Raw genomic sequence first — 16,654 nt, 5'->3', positions numbered from 1 at the left:
TGTTTTAGATGTAAATTCCCTGCAGCCGATTTATTCCATGTTTTTTATGCATGCCCAAAAAATTTTCAACTATGGAAACAAATAGAATTTTGGCTTAATAGATTTTTGCCAGTTAGAATTTTGCTTAAGCCTATACATATTTTCTTCCTGGTACATGAGCAATGGCAGAATAAGTCCCTGATTAACACCGTCATTTTATTAGTTAGACAGAAGATTTTAAGAGCTTGGAAGGACAAAAATGTTCCTAGTATAGCTGCTATAATACAAGACGTAGCATATCAAATGGCCTTGGACCAGAATGATCCACTAATTTTTGTAGAAAACAAAGTAAAAAAGTATATGGCAAAATGGGACAAAGTAATCCTAGATCAGCCCAGAGAGGTTCAGCTGCAGCTATTAGGTTACTTCCATAGGTCACCAGAATTCCTTCAACTATTATTATCAGATAAGTATCCAGAGTTTTGGAGACAACACTTCTATTGGGGGGGGGGGGGGGGGGGCGAGCACTAGGGGGGAGGGGGAAGAGAGCATGAGAGTTTTTTTTTTGTTTTTTTGTTTTTCCTCCCCTTTTCTTCTTCTTTTCTTTTGATTTAGTAAATTAACAATTTTATGCACTTAATTGATCTAGAGAATGTTATGTTTAGATCTTATTGATCTTTTGTTAAGATTATTTATAAAGCCTATAAGCTGTAATGTGCTATATTTCAGACTAAGAGATAGACATATGAGATGTATCAATGTTATGTAAATTTACATTTTGTCTTTTTCTTTGTTTAATCATGTTTCTTCTTTTCTATTTAAGAAAATAACAATAAAAATTATATTAAAAAAAAAAAAAAAAAAAAAAGGAACTCCTCGTTCCTCCCTGATGATTGATGTAAGCCACTGAAGTTATATTGTCCGACTAGAACCTGATAAACTGGACCGAAGCTAACTGGGGCCAGGCCAGAAGAGCATTGAAGATCGCTCTCAGTTCCAGAATGTTTATAGGTAGAACAGACTCTGACTGAGTCCAAACTCCCTGAGCCTTTAGGGAGCCCCAGACTGCTCCCCAACCTAGAAGGCTGGCGTCTGTTGTCACAATCACCCAAGATGGTCTGTGAAAGCAGGTTCCCTGGGAGAGATGATCCCGAAACAACCACCATTGAAGAGAATCCCTTGTCTCCTGCTCCAGTAGTATTTGAGGAGACAAATCCGCATAATTTCCGTTCCATTGCCTGAGCATGCTTAACTACAGAGGTCTGAGGTGGAACCAAGCAAACGGGATGATTTCCATTGCCGCCACCATCAGCCCGATTTCCTCCATGCACTGAGCCATTGATGGCCGAGGAGTGGACTGAAGGACTAGACAAGTATCGAAAATATTTGATTTCCTGACTTCTGTCAGAAAAATCTTCATTGATAGGGAATCTATTATGGTTCCCAAGAAAGTTACCCTTGTACTTGGGACTAAGGAACTCTTTTCCAAATTTACCTTCCATCCGTGAGATCGCCTGAAAGTCCCCTCTTTTTTGGGAACCACGCACAGATTGGAATAAAATCCCAGACCCTGTTCCTGGATCGGAACAGGAACTATCACTCCCAGGTCGGAGAGGTCTCCTACACAGTGTAAGAACACCTCTCTTTTTGTCTAGTCTACAGATAATCTTGAAAGCAGAAACCTGCCTCTGGGAGGAAAACTTTTGAACTCTAGTTTGTATCCCTGGGACACTATTTTTACTGCCCAGGGATCCTGAACATCTTGAACCCAAGCCTGAGCGAAGAAGGAAAGGATCGGGGGCAGGCCCTTCATGCTGTCTTTGATTCAATAGCAGGCTTCATGGATTGTTTTCCCTTATTCCAAGACTGATTTGGACTCCATGAAGGTTTAGACTGTTCCTGCTTGGAGGCAGAAGAGGAAGAATTTCCCTTGAAATTTCGAAAGGAACAAAAATTACTCTGTCTTCCCTTTTGTTTGTTTCTCTTATCCTGAGGGAAAACGTGACCCTTACCTCCCGTAATATCAGAGATTATTTCCGTCAAGCCAGGTCCAAACAAGGTCTTCCCCTTGTAAGGAATCCCAACAAGCTTAGACTTAGAGAATACATCCGCAGACCAGGGTTTTAACCATAATGCTCTGTGAGCCAGAACAGAAAAACCTGAAATCTATGCTCCCAGTTTGATAACTTAAAGGGAAGCATCCGTAATAAAGGAATTAGCCAATTTAAGAGCTTTTATCCTATCCTGGATTTCATCCAGGGAAGTTTCTGTCCTGATAGCATCAGACAATGCATCAAACCAATATGCCGCCGCACTAGTGACGGTAGCAATGCATACAGCTGGCTGCCATTGTAAGCCCTGGTGTACATACATCTTTTTGAGTAAACCCTCTATTTTTTTGTCCATAGGATCCTTGAAAGCACAACTATCCTCTATGGGTATAGTAGTTCTCTTAGCTAATGTGGAAACAGCAACTTCCACCTTGGGGAATGTTTGCCAAGCCTCCTTTACCAAGTCGGCTATGGGAAACATCTTTTTAAAATATAGGAGATGGAGAAAAAGGAAATTTATGCTTACCTGATAATTTTATTTCTTTTTCGATACAACGAGTCCACGGATTTCATCCTTACTTATGGGATTACGCCTCCTGGTCAACAGGAGGAGGCAAAGAGCACCACAGCAGAGCTGTATAAATAGCTCCTCCCTTCCCTCCCAACCCAGTCATTCGACCAAAGTTAGGAAGAGAAAGGAAAAGCCAAGGTGCAGAGGTGACTAAAGTTTAACAAAAATAATAACCTGTCGCAAAACAACAGGGCGGGCCGTGGACTTGTCTTATTGAAAAAGAAATAAATTTATCAGGGAAGCATAAATTTCCTTTTCTTTTTCAAGATACGACGAGTCCACAGATTTCATCCTTACTTATGGGATACAATATCAAAGCTATAGTACACGGATGAAACGGGAGGGAGAAGACAGGGAACCTAAACGGAAGGCACCACTGCTTGAAGAACCTTTCTCCCAAAAACAGCCTCAGAAGAGGCAAAGGTATCGAATTTGGAAAATTTGGAAAAAGTGTGAAGAGAAGACCAAGTAGCTGCCTTGCAAATCTGTTCAACAGAAGCATAAAATTTTTGAATGCCCATGAGGAAGCCACGGCTCTAGTGGAATGAGCCGTAATTTGTTCAGGAGGCTGCTGTCCAGCAGTTTCATATGCAAATCGGATGATACTCTTCAGCCAAAAAGAAAGAGAGGTAGCCGTAGCTTTCTGACCCCTACGTTTCCCAGAAAAAAACAACAAAAAATGAAGATGATTGGCGAAAATCCTTAGTCGCCTGTAAATAGAACTTCAAAGCCAGAACCACATCTAGATTATGCAACAAACGTTCCTTCTTAGAAGAAGGATTAGGACACAAGGAAGGAAGAACAATTTCCTGATTAATATTCTTATTTGAAACAACCTTAGGAAGAAAACCAGGTCTGGTTCGTAACACCACCTTATCCGAATGAAAAATCAGATAAGGAGAATCACATTGCAACGCCGAAAGCTCAGATACTTTCAGAAGAAAAAGCAACCAAAAATAAAACTTTCCAAGATAATAACTTAATATCTAGAGAATGCATAGGTTCAAACAGAACCCCTTGAAGAACTTTAAGAACTAAATTCAAACTCCAAGGAGGAGCAATAGGTCTAAATACAGGCCTGATTCTAGTGTCACGCTCGGCCGCTGGGAAGCTCCAGCGGTCTTCTCTGTGTGCTTGATTGGCAGGTAGTCTGAGCCGCCCCTTCCTGATGATGTCATGACCAGGCTTTTTATTCCGGGCTTCCTGTTTCTTCAGTGCCCGTTTGTTTGTTCCTCTTTGTGGCTCCTGTGTGGACTTCGCTGTGGAAACTCTCTAACTGCTGATTTTCTATTGCCAAACTCTGCAAAGACTGACTATGCTGGGTTAACCCTCAAACTTCCTGATAATCTGTTGCCAAACACTGCAAATACTGTTTATTCTGTGAAACTCTTAAACTGCATGTTAACCTGTTGCCAAACTCTGCAAGTACTGTTTATTCATAGTAACATAACATAGTTACATAGTAGATAAGGTTGAAAAAAGACTGAAGTCCATCGAGTTCAACCTATACAAATCTAAAATACTTAACCCCATTAAAATGTGACACATTTAATGCTAGCAATCATATCCATGAATTTTGTTTATATACAGAAATGTATCCAGACTATTTTAAATGTATCAATGGTATTGGCATTCACTACCTCCTTTGGTAATGAGTTCCACAATTTTATTGCTCTTACAGTGAAAAAACGTTTCCGTTGCAGGAGATTAAATCTCCTTTCCTCCAATCTTAAATTATGACCTCTTGTCAGAAACAATTTTCTTGGAATAAACAGAGCTTCTGCCATCTCTGTATATGGGCCTTGAATATATTTATATAAAGTAATCATGTCACCTCTCAAGTGCCTTTTTTCTAAAGAGAACAGACCCAGTTTGGCTAGCCTCTCCTCATAGGTTCATTTCTCCAATCCCCTTATTAGCTTTGTGGCCCTTCTCTGAACTTTTTCTAGTTCTGCAATATCTTTTTTAGCAATCGGTCCCCAGAACTGCACTCCAAACTCAAGGTGAGGTCTTACCAGGGCTTTATATAATGACAGAATTATGCTTTCCTCCCTTGAATCAATGCCTCTTTTAATACATGCTAGTATCTTATTAGCCTTTGAAGCCGCTGCCCTGCATTGTGCACTCATCTTTAGCTTGTTATCTATTACTACTCCCAAATCCCTTTCCTCCTGTGTTTGGCTAAGTCTTGTCCCATTTAAAAAAATACGTAGCCTGTTTATTTTTACTTCCAAAATGTAGAACCTTGCATTTTTCCGTATTAAATCTCATTTTCCATTCACTTGCCCATAGTCCTAATTTTAGCAAATCCCTTTGTAAAGAGAGTTCGTCCTGCTCTGACCTAATGACCTTACTTAACTTAGTATCATCTGCAAAAATAGAGATGTCGCTATTTAATCCTTGCTCCAAGTCATTTATAAAAATATTAAAAAGAACAGGGCCCAGTACTGATCCCTGGGGGACGCCACTGATTACCTTTGTCCAATCTGAGTATGATCCATTTACTACTACTCGTTGCTCCCTATCTTTTATCCAGTTATTTATCCATGAGCTAACATTTTCAGCTATTCCCAGTCCCTTAATTTTGTGCATTAATCTATCTCTCATGTGGCACTGTATAAAATGCCTTTGCAAAATCTAAGTATATCACATCAACTGATTCCCCTTTATCTATATTTTTACTTACTTCCTCGTAGAATCTAATTAGATTAGTTTGACATGATCTATTTCTCCTAAAGTAATGCTGATTAGAACTCATAATCTTGTTTACACGAATATGCTCATCAATATAATCCCTTATAATCCCTTCAAATATCTTCCCCACTATTGATGTCAGACTAACTGGGGTCTATAGCTTCCTGGATCATCCCTGCTTCCCTTTTTGAAGAGTGGCACCACATCAGCTTTACGCCAATCATGGGGTACCATGCCTGAGGATAATGAGTCTTGAAAAATTAAGAGTAAAGGTTTGTCTATAACAGTGCTAAATTCCCTTACCACCCTTGGGTGTATTCCATCTGGGCCTGGAGTTTTATTTACCTTAATATTTTCCATTTTTTTCCTGATATCCTCTAAACAAAACCCAGTTAGTGGTATGGACTGGCATGTTCTATTCTGTTCCAAAGTATCATTCAATGGTTCCTCTCTTGTGTATACTGAAGAAAAAAACTGGTTTAGTACCTCAGCCTTCTCCCTGTCATTATTTATCATGCTACCCTCCACGCATTTTAATGTACCTATATTATCCTTCTTAGATTTTTTGCTATTTATGTACTTAAAGAACCTTTTAGGGTTAGACTTAGAATCCTTGGCAATTAATTTTTCATTTTCAATTTTGGCTAATTTGATTGCTTTTTTGCATGCTTTGTTACATTCCTTATAAATATTGTATGCTGAGTCTGTACTATTTTCTTTTAATAATTTAAATGCCCTACGTTTTTTCCTAATTTCTCTTAACACATTTTTATTTAGTCATAACGGCTTTGTTTTTTTATTTTTGTTTTTATAACCATATGGTATGTGTTGATATGTATATTTATTTAACAAATTTTTAAATATCATCCATTTATCCTCTGTATTTTTATTAGAAAATACATTGTCCCAATTTATATTATTTAATGATTTCCTTAAATTGTTGAATTTTGCTTTCTTGAAATTAAAAGTCTTTCGGCTAGATTTAGAGTTTTGTCGGTAACGACCCGCGTAGCTAACGCTGGCTTTTTTCCCTGCACCTTTTAAATACCGCTGGTATTTAGAGTTCACAGAAGGGCTCCAAAAAGGGAGCGTAGAGCATAATTTACCGCCACTACAACTCTCAATACCAGCGGTGCTTACGGACGCGGCCAGCTTCAAAAACGTGCTCGTGCACGATATCCCCATAGGAAACAATGGGGCAGTTTGAGCTGAAAAAAAAACCTAACACCTGCAAAAAAGCAGCCCCATTGTTTCCTATGGGGAAACACTTCCTAAGTCTGCACCTAACACCCTAACATGTACCCCGAGTCTAAACACCCCTAACCTTACACTTATTAACCCCTAATCTGCAGCCCCCGCTATCGCTGACCCCTGCATATTTTTTTTAACCCCTAATCTGCCGCTCCGTACACCGCCGCAACCTACGTTATCCCTATGAACCCCTAATCTGCTGCCCCTAACACCGCCGACCCCTATATTATATTTATTAACCCCTAATCTGCCGCCCCCAACGTCGCCTCCACCTACCTACAATTATTAACCCCTAATCTGCCGACCGGACCTCGCCGCCACTATAATAAATGTATTAACCCCTAATCCGCCTCCCTCCCGCCTCAATAACCCTATAATAAATAGTATTAACCACTAATCTGCCCTCCCTAACATCACCGACACCTAACTTCAAGTATTAACCCCTAATCTGCTGACCGGACCTAACCGCTACTATAATAAAGTTATTAACCCCTAAAGCTAAGTCTAACCCTAACCCTAACACCCCCCTAAGTTAAATATAATTTTTATCTAACGAAATAAATTATTTCTTATTAAATAAATTATTCCTATTTAAAGCTAAATACTTACCTGTAAAATAAACCCTAATATAGCTACAATAGGTAATTTTGTAATTATTTTAACTAGGTAGCTATTAAATAGTTATTAACTATTTAATAGCTATTGTACCTGGTTAAAATAATTACAAAGTTGCCTGTAAAATAAATATTAATCCTAAAATAGCTACAATATAATTATAATTTATATTGTAGCTATATTAGGGTTTATTTTACAGGTAAGTATTTAGCTTTAAATAGGAATAATTTATTTAATAAGAGTTAATTTATTTAGTTAGATTTAAATTATATTTAATTTAGGGGGGTGTTAGTGTTAGACTTAGCTTTAAGGGTTAATACATTTATTAGAGTAGCGGTGAGATCCGGTCGGCAGATTAGGGGTTAATAAGTGTAGGTAGGTGGAGGCGACGTTGGGGGCGGCAGATTAGGGGTTAATAAATATAATATAGGGGTCGGCGGTGTTAGGGGCAGCAGATTAGGGGTACATAGGGATAACGTAGGTTGCGGCGGTGTACGGAGCGGCAGATTAGGGGTTAATAATAATATGCAGGGGTCAGCGATAGCGGGGGCGGCAGATTAGGGGTTAATAAATATAATATAGGGGTCAGCAGTGTTAGGGGCAGCAGATTAGGGGTACATAGGTATAATGTAGGTTGCGGCGGTGTACGGAGCGGAAGATTAGGGGTTAATAATAATATGCAGGGGTCAGCGATAGCGGGGGCGGCAGATTAGAGGTTAATAAGTGTAAGGTTAGGGGTGTTTAGACTCGGGGTACATGTTAGGGTGTTAGGTGCAGACTTAGAGAGTGTTTCCCCATAGGAAACAATGGGGCTGCGTTAGGAGCTTAACGCTGCTTCTTTGCAGGTGTTAGTTTTTTTTTCTATGGGGGAATCGTGCACGAGCACGTTTTTGAAGCTGGCCGCGTCCGTAAGCAACGCTGGTATTGAGAGTTGCAGTGGCGGTAAATATGCTCTACGCTCCCTTTTTTGGAGCCTAACGCAGCCATTCTGTGAACTCTAAATACCAGCGTTGTTTAAAAGGTGCGGGGGAAAAAAAGCATGCGTAGCTAACGCACCCCTTTGGCCGCAGAACTCTAAATCTAGCCGAGAGCGTTTTCTTAGCTTAGCTTACTATACCCTTTATTCTACCGTCTCTGCAATTTTGACTTTCAGGCAACATGTGCTTATTTCAACTTTGGGCCATAGTTGTGTGGTTCTGGAGACTATAGAGTTAATGAGTATCCATATAATAATAAGGCTGCTTGCAGTTAATGTGGTCTTGTATCACGAGGGAAAAGACCAAAAACAATCATCCACTTCATCTGGGGACTTCCGGTGGGAGGAGCATCGATGTGCAGCTGCACTGCACGCTCCTCTGCCCAGGTATCTGGAATCAAGCCAACACGCCATATTCCATAGGCCGTGGTTAACCATAGGCCGTGGTTAACAACTTTCAGCCCAGAAAAGTGTAAGGCATCTGTTCGGTGCAGGTGCTGGCGTGCGGAAGTCCATTCCCAGCTAGAGGTCGGATTGCTGTGGCCACTTTGCCGAGAGGCCCTACGTTGAAGCCCGAGTAACTGCAATGCCTTGTGTAAGCCTACATTGATCGTACAGCCCGGGACACATCCATCTCAGGAGGGGTGTGAGCATTGCCGGGGAAGTCCCAATCGAGGAATTTAGGTATTCAACTGTACACAACAGGCATAGGATTACAGAACACGCAATACTTCTGTAGGTTATTCCACTTGGCAAGCTTCACGGAAGGTTTAAAACCTCCAAGTAAGCCCCTGACATACATCAGGGTGAAGGTAAGGAGAGATTAAAGGGGAATATTACATTCTGGAAATATCTACATACAGTAAGAATCTTTTTCTAACACCTAACTTTACCACTTCCTTGCTCTAACGTAGGCAAAGAGAATGACTGGGTTGGGAGGGAAGGGAGATGATATTTAACAGCTTTGCTGTGGTGCTCTTTGCCGCCTCCTGCTGGGCAGGAGTGATATTCCCAATAGTAATTAGATGATCCGTGGACTCATCGCGTCATTAAAAAGAAAAAAACAACCTGTTTTTACAGATACAAACACCTCCAGGATCTGGTAGTTAAACAGTGCGCTTTGATCCTGTGCAGCACAAAGTCCTTCATTTCTGCATGTGGACTTGGAGCTGCACAGAATCAAAGCACATCCTATAATTACCAGGTCCTTGCAATATCTGTATCTGCATTGGGACCTGGTGATATCAATGTGAGGCATGTTGTAAGAAAACCATTGGTGTCAGTGGCAACCTACCTCTTTGTACCACTGAAGGCTTTTATCCTGCCGACGCTTCTCTTCTTCTTGGGTCTTGCAGACAAGTCATTTACACAGACTGGAGAGATCCCTGTCTCCACGCATGTGACACATGGCCGCCGTGCTCCAGCTTCCCACTGCATGCGCCAAAGAGATTGACTGTCAGCCCCGCCCTAAGGGTCCCCACCACCACTCATGAGAAGCCTTTTCAATGAAGTGGGATTGGCTGGCTCAGGGCCTGGTTTATCAATACCCTTAGCAGGTAATCAGACTTATGTATCGGTCCGGTAAACTATTACATTAAAAAAACTAAATTTATGCTTACCTGATAAATTGATTTCTTCTATGGTAAGACAAGTCCACAGATTCATCCTTTACTTGTGGGATATTATCCTTCCCTACAGGAAGTGGCAAAGAGCACCACAGCAGAGCTGTCTATATAGCTCCTCCCTTAGCTCCACCCCCCAGTCATTCGACCGAAGGTACAGGAAGAAAAAGGAGAAAATACAAGGTGCAGAGGTGACTGAGTTTAAATCAAAAAAATATAATCTGTCTCAAAATGAGAGGGCGGGCCGTGGACTCGTCTTACCATAGAAGAAATCAATTTATCAGGTAAGCATAAATTTAGTTTTCTTCTATAAAGGTAAGACGAGTCCATGGATTCATCCTTTACTTGTGGGATACAATACCAAAGCTACAGGACATGGATGAACGGGAGGGACAAGACAGATGGTTAAACAGAAGGCACCACTGCTTGAAGAACTTTTCTCCCAAAAATAGCCTCCGAAGAAGGTATCAAATTTGTAAAATTTGGAAAAGGTATGAAGCGAAGACCAAGTTGCAGCCTTACAAATCTGTTCAACAGAAGCATTTTTAAAAGCCCATGTGGAAGCCACCGCTCTAGTAGAGTGAGCTGCAATTCTTTCAGGAGGCTGCTGTCCAGCAGTCTCTTATGCCAAACGGATGATGCTTTTCAGCCAAAAAGAAAGAGAGGTAGCCGTAGCTTTTTGACCTCTATGTTTTCCAGAATTGACAACAAACAAAGAAGATGTTTGACGAAAATCTTTGGTCGCTTGCAAGTAAAATTTTAAAGCACGAACCACGTCCAAGTTGTGCAATAGACGCTCCTTCTTAGAGGAAGGATTAGGACACAGAGAAGGAAAAACAATTTCCTGATTAATATTCTTATTAGTAACAACCTTAGGAAGGAATCCAGGTTTGGTACACTAAACCACATTATCAGCATGGAAAACAAGATAAGGCAAGTCACATTGCAATGCAATGCAGATAGTTCAGAAACTCTTCGAGCCGAAGAGATAGCAACTAAAAACAGAACTTTCCAAGATAGAAGCTTAATATCTATGGAATGCATAGGTTCAAAAGGAACCCCTTGAAGAACTAAATTCAAACTCCATGGCGGAGCAACAGGTTTAAACACAGGCTTGATTCTAACTAAAGCCTGGCAGAACGACTGAACGTCTGGAACATCTGCCAGACATTTGTGCAGTAGAATTGATAAAGCAGATATCTGTCCCTTTAAGGAACTAGCTGATAGCCCCTTCTCCAATCCTTCAAAATCCTAGGAATCCTGATCTTACTCCATGAGTAGCCTTTGGATTTGCACCAATAAAGATATTTACGCCATATCTTATGATAAATTTTCCTGGTGACAGGCTTTCGAGCCTGAATCAAGGTATCTATGACCGACTCCGAGAAACCCCGCTTGGATAAGATCAAGCGTTCAATCTCCAAGCAGTCAGCCGCAGAGAAACTAGATTTGGATGCTGGAACGGACCTTGAATCAGAAGGTCCTGTTTCAGTGGCAGAGTCCATGGTGGAAGAGATGACATGTTCACCAGGTCTGCATACCAAGTCCTGCGTGGCCACGCAGGTGCTATCAAAATCACAGAAGCTCTCTCCTGTTTGATTCTGGCAATCAAACGAGGAAGGAGAGGAAATGGTGGAAACACATAAGCCAGGTTGAACGACCAGGGTACTGCTAGAGCATCTATCAGTACTGCCTGAGGATCTCTTGACCTGGACCCGTAACGAGGAAGTTTGGCGTGCTGACGAGATGCCATCAGAACCAATTCTGGTGTGCCCCATTGCTGAATCAATTGTGCAAATACCTCCGGATGGAGTTCCCACTCCCCCGGATGAAAAAAGTCTGACGACTTAGAAAATCTGCTTCCCAGTTCTCCACTCCTGGGATATAGATTGCTGATAGATGGCAAGAGTGAGTCTCTGCCCATTGAATTATTTTGGTAACCTCTATCATCGCTAGAGAACTCTTTGTTCCCCCCTGATGATTGATATATGCTACAGTCGTGACATTGTCCGACTGAAATCTTATGAATCTGACCAGCGCCAGCTGAGGCCATGCCTGAAGCGCGTTGAATATCGCTCTCAGTTCTAGAATATGGATTGGGAGAAGGGTCTCCCTCCTGAGTCCACAAACCCTGTGCTTTCAGGGAATTCCAGACTGCACCCCAGCCCAATAGGCTGGCGTCCGTCGTCACTATGACCCACGCTGGCATGCGGAAACACATTCCCTTGGACAGATGATCCTGTGACAACCACCAAAGAAGAGAGTTTCTGGTCTCTTGGTCCAAATCTGCATAATCCCCATTCCACTGTTTGAGCACACAAAGTTGCAGTGGCCTGAGATGCAAGCGAGCAAACAGAACTATGTCCATTGCCGCTACCATTAAACCGATTACCTCCATACACTGAGCCACTGACGGCCGAGGAATGGACCGTCAGAAAAATCTTCATGTCCACCGAATCTATCAGAGTTCCCAGGAATGGAACTCTTGTGAGAGGGATAAGTGAACTCTTTTTTACGTTCACCTACCACCCGTGAGATCTTAGAAAAGCCAACACGATGTCCGTGTGAGACTTGGCTAGTTGGTAAGTCGACGCCTGGATTAAGATATCGTCCAGATAAGGCGCCACAGCTATGCCCCGCGGCCTTAGAACCGCCAGAATGGACCCTAGCACCTTTGTGAAAATTCTGGGGATATTATCCTTCCCTACAGGAAGTGGCAAAGAGCACCACAGCAGAGCTGTCTATATAGCTCCTCCCTTAGCTCCACCCCCCAGTCATTCGACCGAAGGTACAGGAAGAAAAAGGAGAAAATACAAGGTGCAGAGGTGACTGAGTTTAAATCAAAAAAATATAATCTGTCTCAAAATGAGAGGGCGGGCCGTGGACTCGTCTTACCATAGAAGAAATCAATTTATCAGGTAAGCATAAATTTAGTTTTCTTCTATAAAGGTAAGACGAGTCCATGGATTCATCCTTTACTTGTGGGATACAATACCAAAGCTACAGGACATGGATGAACGGGAGGGACAAGACAGATGGTTAAACAGAAGGCACCACTGCTTGAAGAACTTTTCTCCCAAAAATAGCCTCCGAAGAAGGTATCAAATTTGTAAAATTTGGAAAAGGTATGAAGCGAAGACCAAGTTGCAGCCTTACAAATCTGTTCAACAGAAGCATTTTTAAAAGCCCATGTGGAAGCCACCGCTCTAGTAGAGTGAGCTGCAATTCTTTCAGGAGGCTGCTGTCCAGCAGTCTCTTATGCCAAACGGATGATGCTTTTCAGCCAAAAAGAAAGAGAGGTAGCCGTAGCTTTTTGACCTCTATGTTTTCCAGAATTGACAACAAACAAAGAAGATGTTTGACGAAAATCTTTGGTCGCTTGCAAGTAAAATTTTAAAGCACGAACCACGTCCAAGTTGTGCAATAGACGCTCCTTCTTAGAGGAAGGATTAGGACACAGAGAAGGAAAAACAATTTCCTGATTAATATTCTTATTAGTAACAACCTTAGGAAGGAATCCAGGTTTGGTACACTAAACCACATTATCAGCATGGAAAACAAGATAAGGCAAGTCACATTGCAATGCAATGCAGATAGTTCAGAAACTCTTCGAGCCGAAGAGATAGCAACTAAAAACAGAACTTTCCAAGATAGAAGCTTAATATCTATGGAATGCATAGGTTCAAAAGGAACCCCTTGAAGAACTAAATTCAAACTCCATGGCGGAGCAACAGGTTTAAACACAGGCTTGATTCTAACTAAAGCCTGGCAGAACGACTGAACGTCTGGAACATCTGCCAGACATTTGTGCAGTAGAATTGATAAAGCAGATATCTGTCCCTTTAAGGAACTAGCTGATAGCCCCTTCTCCAATCCTTCAAAATCCTAGGAATCCTGATCTTACTCCATGAGTAGCCTTTGGATTTGCACCAATAAAGATATTTACGCCATATCTTATGATAAATTTTCCTGGTGACAGGCTTTCGAGCCTGAATCAAGGTATCTATGACCGACTCCGAGAAACCCCGCTTGGATAAGATCAAGCGTTCAATCTCCAAGCAGTCAGCCGCAGAGAAACTAGATTTGGATGCTGGAACGGACCTTGAATCAGAAGGTCCTGTTTCAGTGGCAGAGTCCATGGTGGAAGAGATGACATGTTCACCAGGTCTGCATACCAAGTCCTGCGTGGCCACGCAGGTGCTATCAAAATCACAGAAGCTCTCTCCTGTTTGATTCTGGCAATCAAACGAGGAAGGAGAGGAAATGGTGGAAACACATAAGCCAGGTTGAACGACCAGGGTACTGCTAGAGCATCTATCAGTACTGCCTGAGGATCTCTTGACCTGGACCCGTAACGAGGAAGTTTGGCGTGCTGACGAGATGCCATCAGAACCAATTCTGGTGTGCCCCATTGCTGAATCAATTGTGCAAATACCTCCGGATGGAGTTCCCACTCCCCCGGATGAAAAAAGTCTGACGACTTAGAAAATCTGCTTCCCAGTTCTCCACTCCTGGGATATAGATTGCTGATAGATGGCAAGAGTGAGTCTCTGCCCATTGAATTATTTTGGTAACCTCTATCATCGCTAGAGAACTCTTTGTTCCCCCCTGATGATTTATATATGCTACAGTCGTGACATTGTCCGACTGAAATCTTATGAATCTGACCAGCGCCAGCTGAGGCCATGCCTGAAGCGCGTTGAATATCGCTCTCAGTTCTAGAATATGGATTGGGAGAAGGGTCTCCCTCCTGAGTCCACAAACCCTGTGCTTTCAGGGAATTCCAGACTGCACCCCAGCCCAATAGGCTGGCGTCCGTCGTCACTATGACCCACGCTGGCATGCGGAAACACATTCCCTTGGACAGATGATCCTGTGACAACCACCAAAGAAGAGAGTTTCTGGTCTCTTGGTCCAAATCTGCATAATCCCCATTCCACTGTTTGAGCACACAAAGTTGCAGTGGCCTGAGATGCAAGCGAGCAAACAGAACTATGTCCATTGCCGCTACCATTAAACCGATTACCTCCATACACTGAGCCACTGACGGCCGAGGAATGGACCGTCAGAAAAATCTTCATGTCCACCGAATCTATCAGAGTTCCCAGGAATGGAACTCTTGTGAGAGGGATAAGTGAACTCTTTTTTACGTTCACCTACCACCCGTGAGATCTTAGAAAAGCCAACACGATGTCCGTGTGAGACTTGGCTAGTTGGTAAGTCGACGCCTGGATTAAGATATCGTCCAGATAAGGCGCCACAGCTATGCCCCGCGGCCTTAGAACCGCCAGAATGGACCCTAGCACCTTTGTGAAAATTCTGGGAGCCGTGGCCAACCCGAAGGGAAGAGCCACAAACTGGTAATGCTTGTCCAGAAAGGCAAACCTGAGGAACTGGTAATGATCTTTGTGGATAGGAATGTGTAGATACGCATCCTTTAAGTCCACGGTGGTCATATATTGACCCTCCAGGATCATTGGCAAAATAGTCCGAATGGTTTCCATCTTGAAGGATGGGACTCTGAGGAACTTGATTAGGATCTTGAGATCCAAAATTGGTCTGAAAGTTCCCTCTCTGGAACTACAATAGGGTCACAATCATCCAGAGTCGCTAAAACCTCCCTGAGCAATAAGCGGAGGTGTTCTAGTTTAAATTTAAAAGCCGTCATATCAGAATCTGTCTGAGGGAACATATTTCCTAAGTCAGAAATCTCTCCCTCAGCCAGCAAATCCCTCACTTCAGAACATTGTGAGGGTACATCGGATATGGCTAATAAAGCGTCAGAGGGCTCAGCGTTTGTTCTCACACCAGACCTGCTGCGCTTCCCCTGCAACCCAGGCAGCTTAGATAAAACCTCTGTGAGGGTAGTATTCATAACTGCGGCCATATCTTGTAGGGTGAAAGAATTAGACGCACTAGAAGTACTTGGCGTCGCTTGTGCGGTCGTTAATGGTTGTGACACTTGGGGAGAATTAGATGGCATAACCTGACATACTTTTAGTAGCTAAAATATGTTCTTTACAATTTATTGACCTTTCAGTGCATGAGGGACACATTCTAAGTGGAGGTTCCACAATGGCTTCTAAACATATTGAACATTGACTTTCATCAATGTCAGACATGTTGAACAGGCTAGTAATGACTACAAACAAGCATGAAAACACTTTATTTAATGAAAAAATAATAATCTTAAAAAACGGTACTGTGCCTTTAAGAGAAAAAAGGCATACACGTTCTGCAAAACAGTATAAACATGCATACATTTTTTCAAAATTTTGTATGTAGACACACTATAGGTAGTTCAGATTGCACTATCATTTTTTTTTAACAATTAACACCTTAATTTCCAAACTGGATCAAAAATAGGCCTAGATCCGGAAAAAAACACTCTCAGCACCTTGCCACAGCCCTGCTGTGGCCCTACCTGCCCTCAGGGATCGAAAGTGTGGGGTAAAAGCTTTGATTTCGCCCAAAACATACACCAGGGCCCTCAGAAGTTAGAGCTTGCTGTTTACTGACAAAACTAACTGCGTATCTGAGGCGCGAAAATAGGCCCCGCCCTTCTCACGCGATGTTTCCTCAGACTTAAATAACCGCACTAGAGCGGTTATAACTAGCCATGTGGGTTCTAAGACCCGAAAATTAAGCCATATGTGCCCTAATAAAATTGCCCAAAAACGTTTATTGCCCACAAAAACGTTAAAGCACTCCCAATCAACAAAAAAACGTTTGCTCACAAACATTTGTCTATTCAGTGTCAACCATATTAGAAACTGGCCCCGTATGCAAGCTAAGTAATGCCCTTCTTTTAGCTCTAGGTTTACTGCTTACCCTTACCCTCCTGGGTATAATGTCAGCCTTTCTGAAATACACAGTCTCTCCAGAAAAATATGAC

This window comes from Bombina bombina, chromosome 7 (genome assembly GCF_027579735.1).
Source record: "Bombina bombina isolate aBomBom1 chromosome 7, aBomBom1.pri, whole genome shotgun sequence".
Lineage (NCBI taxonomy): Eukaryota > Metazoa > Chordata > Amphibia > Anura > Bombinatoridae > Bombina > Bombina bombina.
The sequence above is the reverse complement of the archived record's forward strand: the minus strand, read 5'-3'. Positions refer to the sequence as shown.